Genomic DNA, 19,565 nt, shown 5'->3' with positions numbered 1-19,565 from the left:
TCTGCCTCCCTATCTGCTCCTCCATTTCCCTGTTATTATTGGGTGGTCTATAAAAACACCCAGTAGAGTTATTGTCCCCTTCCTATTCCTAAGTTCCTCCCACAGAGACTCCGTAGACAACCCTTCATGACTTCGTCCTTTTCTGCAGCCGTGACCCTCTCTCTGATCTGCAGTTCCACGCCCCCACCTCTTTTGTCTCCCTCCCTATCCTTTCTGAAACATGTAAATTCACGCCCTTGAGGTAGCCATCCCTGCCCCTGCACCATCCACGTCTCTGTAATAGCCATAACATCATAGCTCCAAATGTTAATCCATGTACTAAGCTCATCCGCTTTATTCATGATACTCCTCGCATTAAAATAGACACAACTCAAACCATCGGACTGAGCGTGTCTCTTGTCTATCACCTGCCTATCCTCCCTATCTCACTGTCTCCAAGCTTTTTCTATTGTGCGCCAACCTCCCTTTCCTCCGTCACTTAGAGTATTGTGCGCAGGTTTGGGCCCCTAACATGAGAAAGGATGCGTTAGAAATAGAGAGGGTTAAAAGGAGGTTCAGGAAAATGTTTCAACATTTGATTCCAAAGAGCAAGATCCCGTGATGTTATGTTCTATCTCCCTTCGTCCATACGATGTCGGAGGAGAATTAGGCCATTTGGCCTTTCGAGTCTGCTCCGCACTTTCTTCATTGCTGATCCAATTTTCCTGACATTCCCAATTTCCTGCCTTCTCAGCACATAGTTTCATACCCTGACCAATAAAGAACCTAATAACCTCCGTCTTAAATATACACAAAGATTTGGCCTCCACAGCTACCTGTGGCAAAGAAAGAAACTTCCACAGATTCAATGTTCCCTCGCAAAATACATTCCTGCTCACCCCGTTCTGAAAGGACGCCCCTCTATTCTGAGGGAGTGTTATCTGCTCGTAGACTATCCCAGCAGAGGAACCATCATTTCCACATCGACTCTACCAAGTCTTTTCACCATTCGATCGGTTTCAGTCAGGTCACTCTTCATTCTTCTGAATTCCAGTGAATACTGGCCCAGAGGTATCAAACGCTGTTCATATGACAAGCCTTTCAGTCGTGGAGTCAGTTCCGTGAACAATCTTTGAACCCTATACAGCTTCTGCACAATCCTTTCGAAGTTAAGAGGCCTAAACCTGTTCACAATGCTCCAAGTGCGGCCTCACCAGTGCTTTATCAAGTTTCAACAATCGATCCTTGGTTTTATATTCTATTCTTTTTCAGATGGATGCTAATATCGCATTTGCCTTTCTGACGATAGGCTCAACCTGCAAATTAATCTTTAGGGATTCTTGCACTAGGACCCCCATGTCTGTTTGCACTTCAGTTTTCTTTTGTATTTTGAAAGTAACTAACCTTTTCATTTCGTCTACCAAAGTGCATGAACATACACTTCTCAACACTGTATTCCATTTCTCTGCCCAGTTTCCTAATCTGTGGCCATTCTAATTCCTCAAAACCACATCCCCCTCCACCTATCCTCATTCCGTCTGCAAACTTTGCAACAAAGCCATCAATTCCATCGTCCAAATCATTGACAAACGACGGAAAAGAATCTGTTCCAACACAGACCCCTGTGGAATATCACTGGTACCCGGGAGCAATCTGGAAAAGGTTCCTTTTATTCCCACGCTTTGTCCCTTTACAATCAACCACGGCTTTATACAGGTCAGAATTTTTCTTGTAATACCATGAATCGTAGCTTGTTAAGCAACCTTATGTGTGGCAGCGTTACAAAGACCTTCTGAAAATCCAAATACACAGCATCAACCGGTTCTCCTTTGTCTATCATGCTTGTTATTTCCTCACGGAACTCCGTCAGATTTGTCCGGCAAGATCATGACCTATTTTATGACGGGTCTCCCAGTCCTTTGAGACCACATCCTTAATAATCGACTGCAATATCTTCCCAAATACTGAGCTCAGACAAGTTGGCATATTGGCACCCTTCTGCCCCATTCCTTTCTTGAAGAGTGAAGTGACATCTGCAATTTTCCACTCTTCCGGAACCATTTCAAAAGCTAGTGATTCTTGAAATAAATTTATTAATGTCTCACGATGTCTTCAGCCACCGCTTTTAGAATTCTGGGGTACACGCCATCTCGTCCAGGTGATATATCTAACCTCAGACCTTTCAGTTTCCCAAGAGACCTCTCTCTAGTTATGGTAATTTCACACACGTCATGCCCCCTGACACCTGGAACTTCCAGTTTACTGCTAGTGTCTTCCTCCATGAAGACTGGTGTAAAATACTTATTCAGTTCGTCCGCCATGACGTGTCCCCCTTTACTACCTCTCCAGTATCGTTTTCCAGCGTTGTGATATCAATTCGTGTCTCTGTTTCACAGTTTATGTATCTGAATAAACGTTTAGTAACCTCTTTAATATTATTAGCTTTTTTACTTTAGTATTCCTCCTTTACCTTCTTAACAACTTTTGTTGCCTTCTGTTTGTTTTTATAGCCTTACCGACCCTTTAACTTCCCACAAATTGATGCTCTGCTGTAAGTGATCAATTCCAAACAATTCGGTCCAATTCCTCTCTCAGGCCTCTGTAATTCCATTTACACCACTGTAATATGGATACTTCTGAGTTTAGCTTCTCCTTCTCGAGTTTCTATTTGACTCTCACTAGCTGACAGACAGGGGACAGTGTGAGGGACTTTCCAAACTTGGATTGAACACTAAACCCCGGACCAACGTTTACTGCTGCAAACACGGAACAGCCCATTAACTCACAGCCACTCACTGTGGTGGAGGGAATGGCAACTCATTCTCTTCTTTGCTTCTAAATGAGCCACAGACCCAAACATCTGAGCAGAGAACATAAATACTAATTCATCACCTGATACGCCCGGGCAGCTTGATCGATGGGTCCATTATATATGTGTCTACACTTGTGTGGTATCCCAGGACCCGTCCTCACGGGATCCCAACCCACCCCCAAGAGATTCGCACATCTTCCCCACGTCTCACACAGGATGGTGTAATCAGAGATTCCCCGCAACCCGTACCCATCTGTCCGAAACTTCTGCTACCTTGCGGAAGGTGAAATCTCCAGCACCATCAGTAGAAGCAATAAACTCGGGCGAAGCTTGGAAGGGACAGATAAGGTAGAAGTAGGAAAGTTGTTTCCATTGGTAGGTGAAACTAGAACTAGGGACATTGTCTCAAGATTCAGGGGAAGATTCAGAACGAAGATGAGGAGAAACTGTTTTTTTTTCCCACAGAGTGGTGAATCTGTGGAATTCTCCGCCAGGGAAGCAGTTGAGGCTTCTTCACTAAATATGTATAATATACAGTTAGATAGATTTAACATTGTAAGAATTAAGGGTTATGGGGAAAAGGCAGGTAGATGGAGTTGAGTTTACGGACAAATCAGCCACGATTTTATTGAATAGCGGGGTAGGCCGGATGGGCCGGATGGCCTACTACTGCTCCTATTTCTTATGTTTTTATGTTTTAAACTCAAACACTGCAAATTCCATATTCTTGGCATCCCCATCCCAGGATTACAACCATGGCCTAGCACTCCCAGAATTCTTTGTTACAGGCAATGTGCTGCAGTGTCTCAGCTGTTCCCGGTTGACAAACTAACACTCCTGAAAAACTCATGTCTGAACTGGACCCTGAACAACCTTTGCCCGGACGGAGATTGTGGTTGAACTCCAGGCCTTGGGTCACAACGTGGACGTGGATACGTTTCAACTTGTCTCCACAGCTGAATTGAACATACGTGTTGATTATTCTATTGGTAAGTGAGATCTAGACCAGGTTAGTTAGCCGCCACATTTCCCGTTGTGGAACAGGAAGAACATGTTTTAACAGTTAATAGTAAATATAGCCCTGGAAGCTCAGTAGAGCAGATTTGTCTTTTCTTTTGATTCACAGCTATTGACCGATTGCAGGATGTTTGTGACATCCTGAAAAGATTTGACCAAATGCAATCTCAATATTCATTAGTCATCTCTGTATTTCAACACAGACATCGTATATTCCATACAGAAAATTCTCAAAGCTTCCTCGAATCCACACTGAATCCTGAGGCCATTGTCTCTCCGTTAAACGGCTCTGACTACAGAGTGATAAAAATCTTCAACACTCCTTGCAGTTCTGGTGGGCTGTTACCCTGGTGATTGAGGAAGAGGCCCACCAGAAGTAAACGAAAAAGGAAGTAACATTCAACCTCATATGCTCTGAATTTCCTTATGACCACAACGAACACTGAACACTCTGCTATTTTGTAATGGTGAAACTAAAATGCCAGTTGTTGTTTTAACCCTGTCGAGGTGCATCCAGTAAATCTGCTGTTAACTGCAGCTCCACAGAACTTTCAGCAGTGCAGAAGCTGGTCCAAAATAAAGCACTTTGTTGAATATGACCAGTCTGCTTCAAACGTCGGTAATGTATTATTCTGAAAAGGCATTACATTGAGGTGATACTTATGAGGTTTCTGTCTTTGCTTAGTTAAGCGACTCAAAATGCTGTCAAATTTCTGTACCTTCAAATAACATAAAACTGCAGTTGACAATACAGCCAGGTTCGGACCCTGCTACTGGATAAAATGTTGGAGGAGTAGATTTACAGATAAAACTGAATGGCTTGTGGGGTTATCCTCTCAGTTCCTACACTCCACTGCTGATGAAAACTTTTTCATCCGTCCACCCCATTGAGATTTCAGTATCTGCTATGTTTCAATGAGGTTCCTACTACCAGCGCCCCATGCCTGCTTGAGAACAGCCCCAGAGACAGCAAAGGTACTACATACATAAAGCTTTTAATTCCACAAATCATTCTTGTAAACTTTGTAAACAACCAGAGTAATAAGCACATTTCCACGAATAACAAACTATTTATTGGCCGTATAATTAAATGAGAAAATCTGTTGTTTCCTTACAAGATGGGGGAATTCTTGAAGGATTTATCTGAGTCTGCACGTACTTTGGAGAAAGATATAAAGACGATAGAAGTGAGGAAACATGAGTCAAGTCATAGATTGTATCCAGTTTACAGAACAGGTGCTTGCTCTCCTGAGGTGAATTTGCATAGGTAAATGTCTAGAGCATGACAACTTGTTTGCCATGTGCATTTGGAACGCTAGTGATGAAACTGCGCGAATGCTGGCAGAGATATATAAAATGCCCACAGGCACAGGAGATGGCCTTAATAAGAGGATTTGGGATGTTAACGTTAAAGTTGTAAAAGACACTGTGTATCCGAATTTGCAGAATTCTGTGGAGTTCCGATCAGTTACTTGAAAAAAAAAACTCAATAATCGTGAAAGAGTCCAGGGGAAATTACACAGATGTTGCTGCTAGTTAAGGAAATGATGGCATGGGTTGGTTGAACAGTTTAGAACTTGATTTCCTGGAGCACAGGAAAATGAGCGGAGATTCCAGCTGTGGTACCCGCCTTTTTAATATCATACAACACTACCATTAACGAGGGGTCCATGGAAACATCTCCCAGCAGAAGTGGTCGGTGCAGATCAGTATTTAAGAATAGTTATTTACATCTATATGGATGAAAGAGCTATGGAAGAGTATGGTATGGAGGCATGTGGATGGGACCATGCTGGGAATGGCACGGACGAATGGGCTGAAAGACGTCTTTCTGCGCTGTAAGAGAATGAATCTAAATTGAACGTTCTACACAAGTCCATTTCCAAGAAGAATTTAATCATTCCAGAGTATTATCATAAGAAGCTACAAATGCAAGAAACACCCAAAAGTTAAAGAACTGAAAATAACCGAAAAGAGAAATAACAAACTCAACATCACATGCTGTGAGTTTCATTATGGCAAGAATTATCACTGCAGCCAATTTGTAATGGTGAAACTAAAAATTGCAATGACTGCTTTTACCCTGCCTTGAGCTGCGTTCAATTAACCCTCCGGTAGCTCTAGTTAAAAAAAAAAAAAGTTCCTGGAAGATTCTGTGAGGTAAAAGTGGCAAGAAAATACATCACAATGAAAGCAAATGTTAGAAGAAATATTACAGATATATATCATTGAGGTGATGGGATACAGACTGACAGATTGAACAACGTGGTTGATATATATCATTGAGGTGGTGGGATACAGGCTGGACAGAGGTTAAACAAGTTTGCCGATTTATATAATTGAGCTGATCGGAAACAGGCTGGACAGAGGTTGAACAAAATAGTTGATATTTCTCATTGAGGTGATGGGATACAGGCTGGACAGAGGTTGAACAAGATGGTTGATATATATCATTGAGGTGATGGGATACAGGCTGGACAGAGGTTGAACAAGATGGTTGATATATATCATTGAGGTGGTGGGATACAGACTGGACAGTGATTGAACAAGATGGTTGATATATATCATTGAGGTGTTGGGATACAGGCTGGACAGAGATTCAACAAGATGGTTGATATATATCATTGAGATAGCGGGATACAGACTGGTCAGTGATTGAACAAGATGGTTGATATATATCATTGAGGTTTTGGGATACAGACTGGTCAGTGATTGAACAAGATGGTTGATTTATATCATTGAGGTGTTGGGATACAGACTGGACAGTGATTGAACAAGATGGTTGATATATATCATTGAGGTGGTGGGATACAGACTGGACAGTGATTGAACAAGATGGTTGATATATATCATTGAGATAGTGGGATACAGACTGGACAGAGGTTGAACAAGATGGTTGATATATATCATTGAGGTGATGGGATACAGACTGGACAGAGATTGAACAAGATGGTTGATATAGATCATTGAGGTGGTGGGATACAGACTGGACAGCGATTGAACAAGATGGTTGATATAGATCATTGAGGTGGTGGGATACAGACTGGACAGAGGTTGAACAAGATGGTTGATATAGATCATTGAGGTGGTGGGATACAGACTGGACAGAGATTGAACAAGATGGTTGATATATATCATTGAGGTGGTGGGATACAGACTGGACAGAGGTTGAACAAGATGGTTGATATATATCATTGAGGTGATGGGATACAGACTGGACAGAGATTGAACAAGATGGTTGATATAGATCATTGAGGTGGTGGGATACAGACTGGACAGCGATTGAACAAGATGGTTGATATATATCATTGAGGTGGTGGGATACAGACTGGACAGAGGTTGAACAAGATGGTTGGTATATATCATTGAGGTGATGGAATACAGACTGGACAGAGATTGAACAAGATGGTTGATATAGATCATTGAGGTGGTGGGATACAGACTGGACAGTGATTGAACAAGATGGTTGATATAGATCATTGAGGTGGTGGGATACAGACTGGACAGAGATTGAACAAGATGGTTGATATAGATCATTGAGGTGGTGGGATACAGACTGGACAGAGGTTGAACAAGATGGTTGATATAGATCATTGAGGTGGTGGGATACAGACTGGACAGCGATTGAACAAGATGGTTGATATATATCGTGGAGGTGGTGGGATACAGACTGGACAGTGATTGAACAAGATGGTTGATATATATCATTGAGGTGGTGGGATACAGACTGGACAGCGATTGAACAAGATGGTTGATATAGATCATTGAGGTGGTGGGATACAGACTGGACAGCGGTTGAACAAGATGGTTGATATTAAGGTGGAATGACAGTGGCTTGACAGATGTTGAACAAGTTGGGAGTGAATGAGAAGATGGAAACAAGGGGTAAAGGGATCAAGGGCAATCACTGTTATTCCTCCAGCAATACACGGATACTGAATTAATAGTTCATAGTAATGCATGAAAGATCCTAAAATGACGAAGATAGAAGAAATAATAGGAACTTTGGTTTATGACCTTTGCCCCTCACCAACTTTCATCAAGGTACCATAAGAGGATACTTCACGTCTTCATTTGGCTACTGCTCTGCCTATGGCTGCGAAGAACTGCAGAGAACTGTGGACAGAGCTGAGCATATCACAGAAACAAACCTCCCTGCATGGACTCTGTCTGTACTTCCCGCTGATTCAGCAAAGCAGCCAGCATAACCTCACAGCCCTGGACAATCTCGCTTCTCAGGGATTGGTGCAGCAAGTTAGATAGGGGTTCCAAAACCTTTTGTTTACGCCAAGGTCCCCCTCCATTAATCGAGTGGTCCTTTGTCGTCAGGTTGGGAGCCCCTGATAGAGGTATACCGTATTATAACGGTCTATATAGAGTGAATGCATGAAGGTATTTTCCCCTTAGTTTTGGTAAGGTCATGAATTTAGGGTGACAATTGAAATATTTAAGGGGAATCAGATCAGAGCTACTTCATTCAGAAGGTGTTGCGAATGTGGAATCAGCTCCCAGCGGAACTGGTAGATGCAGGTTCATTTGCAGCATTTCAGCGCAGTTTGCGCGGGTACATCGATGAGAGAAGTATTGAGGGCTGTGATTTGGGTGCAAGTGGATGGCCCAAGCAGAAAACTTAACGGTCTAGATGGGCTGAGAGACCTGTTTCTGCGCTGTAGGGGAGTAAATCACAACTGAGCATTCTACCGAAGTCCATTTCAAAACAATGTTTTCAAAAGCTACAAATGCAAGAAACATATTCAAGATAATGAACCGAAAATAAACCTAAATGGAAATAACAAATAATCTCACATGCTGCGAGGGTCGTTGGGACAAATAATAACGCTGCAGCAATTTTGTAAAAGTAAATCTCTAGAACAGTAATAGTTGCTTTTACACTGTAAGAGCATCGATATAGGAGCAGATTTAGGCCATTTGGAACATCTAGTCTGCTCCTAGCATTTACTCCCAGCTGATCAATTTTTCTTCAGCCCCAATCTTCTACCTTCCTCCATTTAATCCCTGGCCAATGAAGAATCCTTCGATCACTATTTCAAATATTCATATAAACGGCCCCCGCAGCTGCCTACGGCAAAGGGTGCCACAGATTCACCACTCTCTCGCTAAAGAGATTCCGGCTCATCCCCGTTCTAACAGGGCGTCCCTCCATTCTGAAGCTGTGACGTCAGGCCTTAGTCTACTCCGGCAGAGGAAGCGTCCTGTCCGCAGCCAATCTATCACTCGATATGTTTTTCCTTAGGTCACCCCTCAGTCTTCTGGGTTCCAGTGAATATTGGCCCAGAGTCATCAAACGCTCCGCATTTAACAAGCCGCTGAATCCTGGATCATTTTTGTGAACCTCCTTTGAACCACCTCCTGTTTCAGCACATCCAATATAAGATAAGCCGCCCAAAACTGTTCGTAATACTCCAAGTGAGGCCCCGCCAGTGCTTTATGAAGTCTCAACGTTATATTCTTGCTTTTATATTCAAGTCCTCTTGAAATGAGTGTTAACATTGCATTTGTCTTCCTCACCACAGACCCAATCTGCAAATTAACCTTTAGGGAATGCTGTACAAGGTCTTTCAAGTTCCCCTTTGCGTCTCAGTTATTTGTATTTTCTCTCCATTTAAAAGAAAAGGAAACCATTTCATTTCTTCTACCAGAGTGCATGACCATGCCCTTCCCGACACTATATTTCACTCGTCACGTCATTGCGAATTCTGCTAATCTTCTTAAGTCCTTCTGTAACCTCTCTACATCCTCAAAAATACCTGCCCCTCCACTTCTCTCCATATCGTCTGCAAACATTGCAACAATCTTCAATCCAATCATCCAGATCATTGACATACAAGCTAAAAAGAATCGGTCCTGTCTCAGACCCTTGCAAAACACAACTTGTCACCCGCAGCCAAAGAGTAAAGGCTCGCTTTATTCCCACTCCTTGTCTCCTGCCTATCAACTACTGCTTTACCCATGCTGGAATGTTTTCTGTCATACCCTGGGCTTGTAGCTTGTAGCTCTTACCCTACCAGGTGCGGCATTCAATTAAACCTCTGGTAGTTCCAGCTAACAAAAAACGATTCCTGGGAAGCTCAACGAGATAAACGGTGCAAGGTAAGAGAAAGGATAGAGGAGTCATTGCTGATATGACATTGAGGAAGGTAGTCACGGGCTGGATAGAATTTGCACAAGATGTGTATGAATGAGGAGATGAAACAACGTGTGTGAGGGATCAAGGACAATCACTGGTGGTCATTCAGCAATACACAGATACTAAATAGTAGCTCATAATACGATATAAAAACACGAAAATGACAAAACTACGTTTGTAGATCAAATAACAATAACTTTGGCTTATCCTTTTTACCCCTCCTCAAACCTTATTAACACCCCATAAAAAGTATCCCATCGGGATACATAACGACTTCATACGGCTACTGCTCTACACTTGACTACTAGACACTGTAGAAAGCCGTGGGCACAGCTGAGGACATGGCAGAAGCCAGACTCCCCTCCCTGAACTGTGCGTGCACTTCCTTTGGCATCGATAAAGCAGACAGCATTATCTAAGATCCTTATAACCCTGGGCATTCTCGCCTTTCACCCACATTGAAGACTTGAAAACATGGAAAACACATCGACCAGATCTCAGGGACCGCTTCCACGCTGCTGTTAGAAGCAAACTGAATTGATCCCACTACGACAAGGTAGTCTCCTGACTTCAGAATATAACTCCATTTGATCTTGCACCGTATGCCGAACTACACTGCACTTTCTCTGCAGCAAAAGTGCTTTATAATACCCTATTATTGCCTCGAAGAACTGTTGTAATGTGTTGATCTGAATGAATAGTATTTAAGACAGGATTTTGACTGTATCTCCGTACATGATAATAATAAACGGATTCTGAAGTGATGTTTAACTGAAGTTTACAAATTATTCAGAAACCCAGAAAAATGGAAAAGGCTTATTTCCCTTATTATTTGGGTTATAGATATTGGCTGCGATTCGGCATGTCGTAACAGTGGAAAGGATTCAACAACAAAAACAAAACGATGTCATCCCACAACGAAAGGTCGCGACAGACCTCGATCTCACTGTCTTGTCTGAACGGGATAAAGGTGAAACGTATACGTGGAACAGTGTCCCGAAGGTGCAATTACTCTGCTTAAGCAACACTGACAGCAAAAACACAACAAGCCGAAGGGACGCTTCCTAAGCCCTGTAATTAAGTGAAAGAGTTATCGATCCATATGAACGTTGGATCCGATACCGAGGCGAGTAATGGAAGTAAAATTCCCGGAATATATCACAACGGATGGGTTTAATCCCGGCATCACCACCTCATTCCGCTGCTAGGACCAGAGCAATAGGGGTTGAGCGGCGGCTCACCTCATGCGGCTCGGTGTGAAAGTCCGACTTCGCGGGCCGACCCCGGTATGTTCTCACCAGCAAGCGTGGAGAGGCCGCCAGAACGGAGAAGTGAATGGGAATCACTACCCGATAACAGGCGAGCACGCTGAGACCAGTTTCAATACTCACCAATGAGAACTTGATGCCTTCACGGACGGAGAATGGATCCTTTCCCGGATTCCCGACCCTTGGGGTAATGGTCCTCTCCCAATCCCGACCCCGCAGACGATCCGCCGCCGCCGACCTGCTTCCACACAGAACTGAAGGAAAGCCGGGACTGTAGTTGATACGTCACCAGAGCTGGGGGCGGGGCCTCGGAAACAAACCCGCAGAGTCTGCAGAGCTGCGGTAAAATGGGAGCGGGAAAAGGGCTCACGGGATGTACACATACATATAGGTTTATGACATTTTACAAGTATTTGCAATTTTCGCCGTCAGCTGTGATTCTACCAATAAAAGTACATAAGCACATGCGAATATATCAACAGATGTTGTGGCTATGTTTAGATACACATACACAGACATGACAGATTGTGCAGCATTCGACTGAACACACATCGTTCTGGTGTGCTTGGGTTAAGTCTCAGCGAGGAAGAACGTTTGTACTGATCTGCATTGACTGTGTTCTCCCGCTAAGGAAACTAAGGATCTAGTTGCAGAGAGACGTGCAGAGCCCAAGTCTGAAGCTTGTTGATTCGTACTGAGAGGATGATGGTGTTAAACGCAATTTCTCTCAACAACAGCAACTTCGGATGTGCTTCTTTTTCTTTTTTTTTTTGTTTTATGCGCGAGGTTATTTCGTTGCTCCCAAGTAGAATAAAAAGCCAGTGAAAGTGTACTGCTGAGATTCTAATATCTGTCCAGAAGTACTTAAATACGAATCATCGGGACTGCCGTGATTTTCACATTCCTGCAAGCATTCGCTATTTCCAGCAACTACTCTATTTGATCCTGTCTCCACTGCTCAGGGAAATTGCCAGCATGTCCTGCTTCTCTGTTCCAGCTAATTCTGTCCTTCTCAAATCTGTCTGCCCTTAAACATTCATGTTCCCATGTAACAAACCTGCAGAAAGCATGAGAGCGGATAGCGTGCAACAGGGAGGAGATGCGGAAGTGCGCACAGAAAATGCGCAGACTCCTCTGTGACACCAGGGCCACGCGGAGCACGTGACAAGGTACACACACCAGAACAGATTACCCGTGAACCCTACAGGTCAATAACTGCGTCGCCTCCATTTCTGGTAGGCTGAATGCACGTTTCAATGCACGATTTGACCAATTGAACAATGAAAGAAAAGCCTCCTTTTGTCCAGAGGAACAGGGACTCTGTCTGGCCGCAGCCGAGGTGAGGAGGACACTACCGAGGGAAATACAAAGCAAATCCGCAGAGTCGGACAATTTACCCAGTTAGTGGCCAATGGGCCATGTGGCCCAGGAAAGAGAAGACTTAACAGACAACTTTTATATCTCTCCGAAAGAGTCCACTGTCTCTTCAAGCTTCAAGGCAGCCGCCATGATTCCGGTGCCCAGGAGAACAACGGTAACTGGGCTAAATGATAACGCCCAGTGGCTCTGAATTCAACAGTAATTCTGTGCTTTGAGCGGGTGGTAATGGGTCGTATAAAATATCGCGCGGTTACATGGGATCATTTCCAGTTCGCCTTCCGCTCAAACGGTTCCATTGATGCTGTCATGATCTTGCCCTTCTACCCAATTCGTCACACCGAGAAGACGATGCCTCGTACGCTAGGATGTTGTTCACATATCTCAGCTCGGCGTTAACACGATCATCCCTCAAAGGCTGGTGGGTGAACTACCCTCGCTGAGATTCAACACTCCTCTCTGTAACTGGAGCTTAAACTTCTTGACCGAAAGCCCCACCCAGTCCGTGTTGGCAGAAACATCACAAGCTCCATTACGCTGAGAGCTGATCACCCCTCTCCAAACCCACTCAGGGTTTTGTACTCAGACCGCTGCTCTCCAAATTGTTGAATGACGTCTGCACTGCCATATTCTACAGTGCTTGGTATCATCAGCAACAATGACGAAATATTACCAAGAAGCAACGAATGTAAGAAGCAATCAGTGCAAGAAGCAATGAGCGTGTTAAGCTGCACCGGGCTTAGTGAGTTTGTGCAGCCGAGAAACCGTTTCCAACGTGCGGGATAAATTGGGTAAATTACACAGCGTCCTGAACCTTCCACAGATTCCACAATATACAGATCAGAACACCGAAGTTCGTCCTTATCTGAACCTGGTTGGGACCAAAAGTGGAAAACTTGCCCCGTAAGGTCGGACAGGTCTTCGCACCAGAGGGGCTGCTCCTCCCTGAAACCCCGTACACCCCGGTTATGTAGCGCGTTACCTGCAGCTATGGGCAGAGAAATGGCAGATGGATTTAAATTAGGTTAGGAGGTGAGGTATTGCACTTGGGAGTTCTAATATTAATTGAAGGCCTGCAGTAAACAGTTGTATCATTTACGAACAGGGGCATCTCGTGGTGCAAATGTATCGCTCTCTGAAATGACAATCCAAGTAAATGAGGAGCCAAACAAGGCATAAGGCGTTTTTCTGGTCAGATGTCGAGTTGTTGACCTTAAACGGCGGACTGCAGTTGCAGATGGACATGGAGGCCCTGACGAGGGAGCAGAGGAGTTTCATCAATATGCTGTCCGAGCGGTTTGCTGTATTTTGTTACCTCTGTCAAGCCCTTCGAGGGCTTATTTTACAGATTGTGTCAAGGTGGTGTTTCGCTGGTCTAGTGCCCTCACTTTCGAGGTGAGGGTAGCCAGTCGGTGCTCTGCTTCTGATACCTGTTGTAACTAATTTTCAACAGCATGTCCAATAAGGCCGTATCCTTGCTCGTCTCCTGATCAGAAAACCGATTATTATTTAACACAGTGGAGACTATACCCTGATATTGATATTACTGCACTTTAACTCACGGGAAGGCAACTTACGGGCAATATGTTGGCCGGTTCTCCCAATCCATGACTGCTGTCCGTCCACTCCACTACGTTAAACTCAGTCTTCCCTTCGGTTACGTCATGCTATTTCTGGAACATTGTGGTCAACCCTGCCGACTAGACCAATGCGTGACGAAAATATTTTAAAATTCGTCCCTTGTGCATTTTTGTTTCAGCAGCAAAGGTACCGCAAAGCAGGCACGGTACACGTAGTACAGGTTAAAAGATATTGCTTCAGCGGATTCATATTATGAATAAGCTAAAAAATAACGATACATATAAAAAAGAGACAAAACAATATTCCCAACCAATCACTGTGCAAACACGAAAAATCTGCAGATGCTGGAATATCAAGCAACACACATCAAAGTTGCTGGTGAACGCAGCAGGCCAGGCAGCATCTCTAGGAAGAGGTACAGTCGAAACATATGTGTCGCAATCACTGTGCAACTCTATACAACACAGTGCTGCATAGAAACGCAGATGCCAACGGTATTTTTTCCTCTCTCTCCATGTCCTTGTCTCTATCTTCAAATCTTATGTTGTAACCCAGCATAAGAGACCTTGCCCAACGACAGAAGAAAAAAAAATGCCCGATTTATACCTTTCAAGATCTCAGTACTTTTCCAGACAAATATCATCTTCTATTCTCTAGGCTGTAGACTTCTAATTACCCGAAGTTCTTACACATTCCGATAGACCAGTTCCGTTGCAGCTCTCAAAAAATTCCCTTGACAAAACCGTTTTGTCTTACAACTTTCCATTTTCTGTTACGTATTTTCTGTGACCTGATCCAGGTGTGTAAGGTGATGAGAGACATTGATCATATTGATAACCAGAATCTTTTTCTCTGGGCTGAAATGGCTAATACGAGGGGAGGGCATAGTTTTAAGATCCCATCCCCCCCCTCATCCCATCCCCCCTCCCCCTTATCCCATCCCCCCTCCCCCCTTATCGCATCCCCCTCTCATCCCATCCCCCCCTTCATCCCATCCCCCCTCCCTCCCCTCTCTCATCCCTCCACCTCTCTCTCCCCCCTCTCAGGTTTTATCCCTCTCTGTCCCTCCTCCCTTCATTCACACTCTCTCATTCCTCTCCATTTTCACCTTTCTCCCCCTCTCCCTTCCAATTTCTCTCTCTCTCTCTCTCTCTCTCCCTTGTTCCCATCCGCTCTTCCTTTCGTTTTCCTGCCTTCCTCTCGCCGCTCTCCTCCTTTCCAGTCTCTCTCTCTCTCTCCGTCCATCCCCCCCCCGTCCGTTATCTCTCTCTGTCCCATCACTGTCCCTCCCCACCCCCTTCTCTCTGTCGTTCTCAGTCTATCTCTCTCTCTCTCTCTCTCTCTCTCTCTCTGCGACAGACCATCGCCTGCCTGGTCGCGAATGTGATCTGCGCTCTCGCCTGCACTCCCGCCGTCATCCTGTACTCGCTGACCGTCCGGGTCTTCCCCTGCATCGGGTACTGCTACACCGGGTGCCGGATGGTGAGTGTTCCGCCCCCCGCCCCGCACACCCAATACACTGGCGAACCAGCCCTCAACACCCCCTCAACCCCCGGAGATCTCCACTCGGCCTTCCCCTCTCCCGCGACGCTTTCCTCTCTCCCGGTAGCGCTCCCTCCCTCCACGCCAAGCTCCCTCAGAACCCCCCCTCCCCTCGGTTGTAGCGTCCCCTCCCCCGGCAGCTCCTTCCACAGACGGGCCACCCTCTGGGTGAAACAGTTTCCCCTCGGAGTCCCCTATTAAATCTCTAAAACCTGCGCCCTCTGGTTCTCGATTCCCCGACCCTGGGGAAATGTCTGTGTTCGTTCACCCTGTCTGTGCCCCTGGTGGTTTTACACACCCCTGTCAGGTCACCCCGACACTCCCGGGAATAAATTCCCAACCCGCCCGACCTCTCTCCGTAACTCAGTCCCTCCAGTCCCGGCGACATCCCCGTAAATCCCCAGGATCTCCGGTCTCCTGTTCCCGGTGTCCGATCCGACGATGGCGGGGATGCCGAACGCCGCCTTCACCGCCCCGTCTCCCCGTCACCCCACTTTCAAGGAACCGTCACCCGAAACCTGGTGTGTTCCATCACCACTGTCACCCCCTCTCCGTCACCCAAAACCTGTCACCCCTGTCACCCCCTCTCCGTCTCCCCACTTTCAGGGAACCGTCACCCGAAACCTGATGTGTTCCGTGAAGAGAAAGCTACATTCCCGAGACAGGAGTTACCAGAGATTTCTCTCCACTCCCCCCAACACTTGTAAACACATCTCCCTCTCCCACACTCCCCCTCTCTCCCCACCCAACGCGCTCCTTCCCTCTCCCCCGACTTTACCCCCATACCCAAACAACTCTTCCCCTCCTCCTTCTTACCGGCCATCTCTCCCTCTTCACTCCCCCCCCTCACTATCTCTTCCCCTCTCACCCCTCCCTCGGAACTACCCCTCTTCTCTCTCACACTCTCAACTCTCCCACACTCTATCTCTCCTCTCTGCTCAACTTTGTCTTTCACCCCCCTTTCCCCCTTTCCGTCTCTCACCCCCTCTCTCCCCTCTGCCTCGTTCACCCCTCTCTGTCCCTCATCCCCTCTCCGTCTCTCCCCCCTCTGTTCTCCACCTTTCTCTCCCTCCCTGTCCGACCTCTCTCATCTCCAGCCTCTCACATTTCCCTCCCACCTCTCTCTACCCTCTGACTTCCACCGCTCTCTCCCCCCCGTCTGACTCTCCCTTTATCAACTATTCTCTGCCGCCTCTCCTCTTTCTCCCCATCTCTCTCCCACCCACCCCCTCTCTTCCTCACCCATCGCCCCCCAGTCTCTTCCTCCCCGTCTGGGTCTCCCACCTCCGCCTACCCCAAACTCCCGCTCCCGACCCTACCCTCTCTCCCCCCTCTTCTGTCTCTCTCTTCCCCGGCCCGAGCCCTTCTCTCTCCCTCTCTCACCCCATGTCTCCCTCTCTCCGTCTGGCAGAGGTCTGTGAGCGGGGTGACGGTGATTTTGCTGGTGAACTGCCTGGTCTCCCTGGTGATGTCCGTCCTCACGGCCATCGTCAACTGCAGGAACCTCGAGTGCTGCGCCGTGCGGCCTCCGGTGGTGAGTGGGATCTTCCTGTGCACCTGGGGGGGGTGGGCGGCGGGGGATGGGACGTGGGTGGGAGAGATGGGGGGAGATGGAAAGAGGGTGGGGAGAGATGGGAGGGAGCAAGAGAGAGAGATGGGGGCAGAAAAGGAATGAAAGGGGTGGGGAGAGGAGGATAGGGAGGGGGAGAGAGAGGTGGGAGGAAGAGATGGAGGGACAGAGGGTGTGGAGAGAGGGACGGAGGGAGAGAGAGGCTGTGGGAGTGGGTAGTGGATCCTGTCTCCTCTCCTCACCTTCTCTTTCTCCCGTCCCCTCCTCAATCTGATCCCTCCCTCTCCCCCACCCACAGAGAATGGTGGTGATCCACGCTAACCAGCTCGCACCGCCGGACCTCGCCTCCATCTTCTCCAGCGAACCGGCGCCCACCCCGGCCTCTGACGGGCCCCAGTGACGACACGTTCCCCGCTCCACGGGACAGCCCAAAGGATTCGGGCCGAGCGGCCTGAAAGGAAAATCAAGGCCGGATTTTGGAGACGGAGTTGGGGGTGGGGGTTGGTGGGTAACATTCCCGTGGTCACATTCCTCCCCGTGGGAACCCCCCAGTTCAAGCTCCCTTGTTACGAGTCGCCCTGTCCCACCCGCGGCATCCGGTCACTCCTGACACACTCCGCTCTCTGTCCCCTCTATCACCGCCCCTCTCACCCTGGCTGGTGGCCATTTTGTGATGGTTATCATTGAAACCGCTCTCCCAGCATCGTAGAAATAGTCACACCCTTTTCCTCACCTCCCACTCACTTCCCTCCCTGTTTATTCAATCTCAACTCCTCATCGCCCTCTCTTTCAGTTACCCTGTGAGTCTCTCCACTACTCACTCCATCACTCCTGACACCCTCCCCTCTCCGTCCCCTTGTCCTTTCTCCTGCCATCCAACACATTCTGGGTGGTGAACGTTGTCCGATGGGAAATTTCGCTCCCTCACCCGATCCCTTCCCTCTCTCGTTGAGTGAGTCTCTCCCCTCTCCCTCCGTTCAGACACTCAACTCTCCGTCCCATCAGCCCAGATCGCGTCTCGACCTCTCGCTCCCCATTTCCCCTGTCCGCGCTCTCCTTCTTGCCGTCCGTCTTATTTGCGAAGGATCGAAATCACCCACCCTTCCCCCACACGCCCCATCCTGTTCCTGCCCACCCTCTCCTTTCAGACCCCTCTTTCCTGGTCCTGCAACTTCCCCTCCCTTCCCGTCCCATCAGATCCCCTCCCACCTCGTCCCATTACTTTCCCTCCTTCCTGGTCAGATCACTCCCGCTCCCTTCCTGTCGTTTCACTCCTCCTCACCCCGACTCTATCTTATCCACGTCACCACCAGTTTGTGACAGGAACTTTCGCCTCCCCTTTTCGTCCCCTATTGAGTCAATGACTTCGCCACGGTCACCGTCTCATCAGTCCACTCCTCGTCCCGTCACTCCTCTTCCTCCCAAACCCCTCACCCCTCCTCCCCAAAACCCACATGTATATGTGTATGTGTGAATATCTGAGATATATACATTAGTTTATTCAATGACAAAATTATTAGAATTAAAACATACATGAAATACCCAAGACTATATAAAACACAAATTAAAATACTGTTATTATAATCAATAAGACACTCGATCCCGGGATTGTATCCACGGGCACCGCATGTTCCTTCGCCATAGATTCTGTGTGCGACTGTGACCATTGTAAGTCAGTGTCTCACTCCATCCCTGGCGGCCACATTAACCAAGGAACACACACAAAAATTCTGGTGAACACAGCAGGCCAGGCAGCATCTCTAGGAAGAGGTACAGTCGACGTTTCGGGTCGAGACCCTTCGTCAGGACTAATTTAAAGAAGAGATAGTCAGAGATTGGAAAGTGGGAGGGGGAGGGGGAGGGATGGGGCCAAGAGCTGGGCAGTTAATTGGCAAACGGTATACAGAGTTGGAGAAGGGGGGGGGGTCATGGGACAGGAGGCCTAGGGAAAAAGAAAGGGGAGGTGAACCCACTATAGTGAGAGGGACAGAGGGAGAAAAAAGGGAGAGAAAAATGGGGAAAAATAATAATGATAATAAATAATAAATAAGGGATGGGGTACAAAGCAGAGGTGGGGCATTAACTGAAGTTAGAGAAGTCAATGTTCATGCCATCAGGTTGGAGGCTACCCAGACGGAATATAAGGTGTTGTTCCTCCAATCTGAGTGTGGCTTCATCTTTACAGTAGAGGAGGCCGTGGAAAGACATGTCAGAATGGGAATGGGACGTGGAATTAAAATGTGTGGCCACTGGGAGATCCTGCTTTCTCTG

At 46.8% G+C, this 19,565-nt stretch overlaps 1 protein-coding gene across 3 annotated transcripts in view; it reads right to left on the bottom strand.

Moving 5' to 3' along the window:
* Positions 1–11,517, bottom strand: part of LOC140208698 (NACHT, LRR and PYD domains-containing protein 3-like) — a 44,917-nt gene extending 33,400 nt beyond the window's left edge. For 2 of the 3 annotated variants that reach the window (XM_072277572.1, XM_072277573.1), the window contains exon 1: positions 11,348–11,517. The gene's annotated coding sequence lies outside the window, so the exon portion shown is untranslated. The remainder of the gene's footprint in view (positions 1–11,347) is intronic. The other variant, XR_011888877.1, reaches the window with a different exon arrangement.
* Between the last annotated feature and the right edge of the window lie 8,048 nt (positions 11,518–19,565).

Source organism: Mobula birostris, chromosome 13 (assembly GCF_030028105.1).
Source record: "Mobula birostris isolate sMobBir1 chromosome 13, sMobBir1.hap1, whole genome shotgun sequence".
NCBI lineage: Eukaryota > Metazoa > Chordata > Chondrichthyes > Myliobatiformes > Myliobatidae > Mobula > Mobula birostris.
This window is presented reverse-complemented; position numbering and strand designations above follow the sequence as displayed.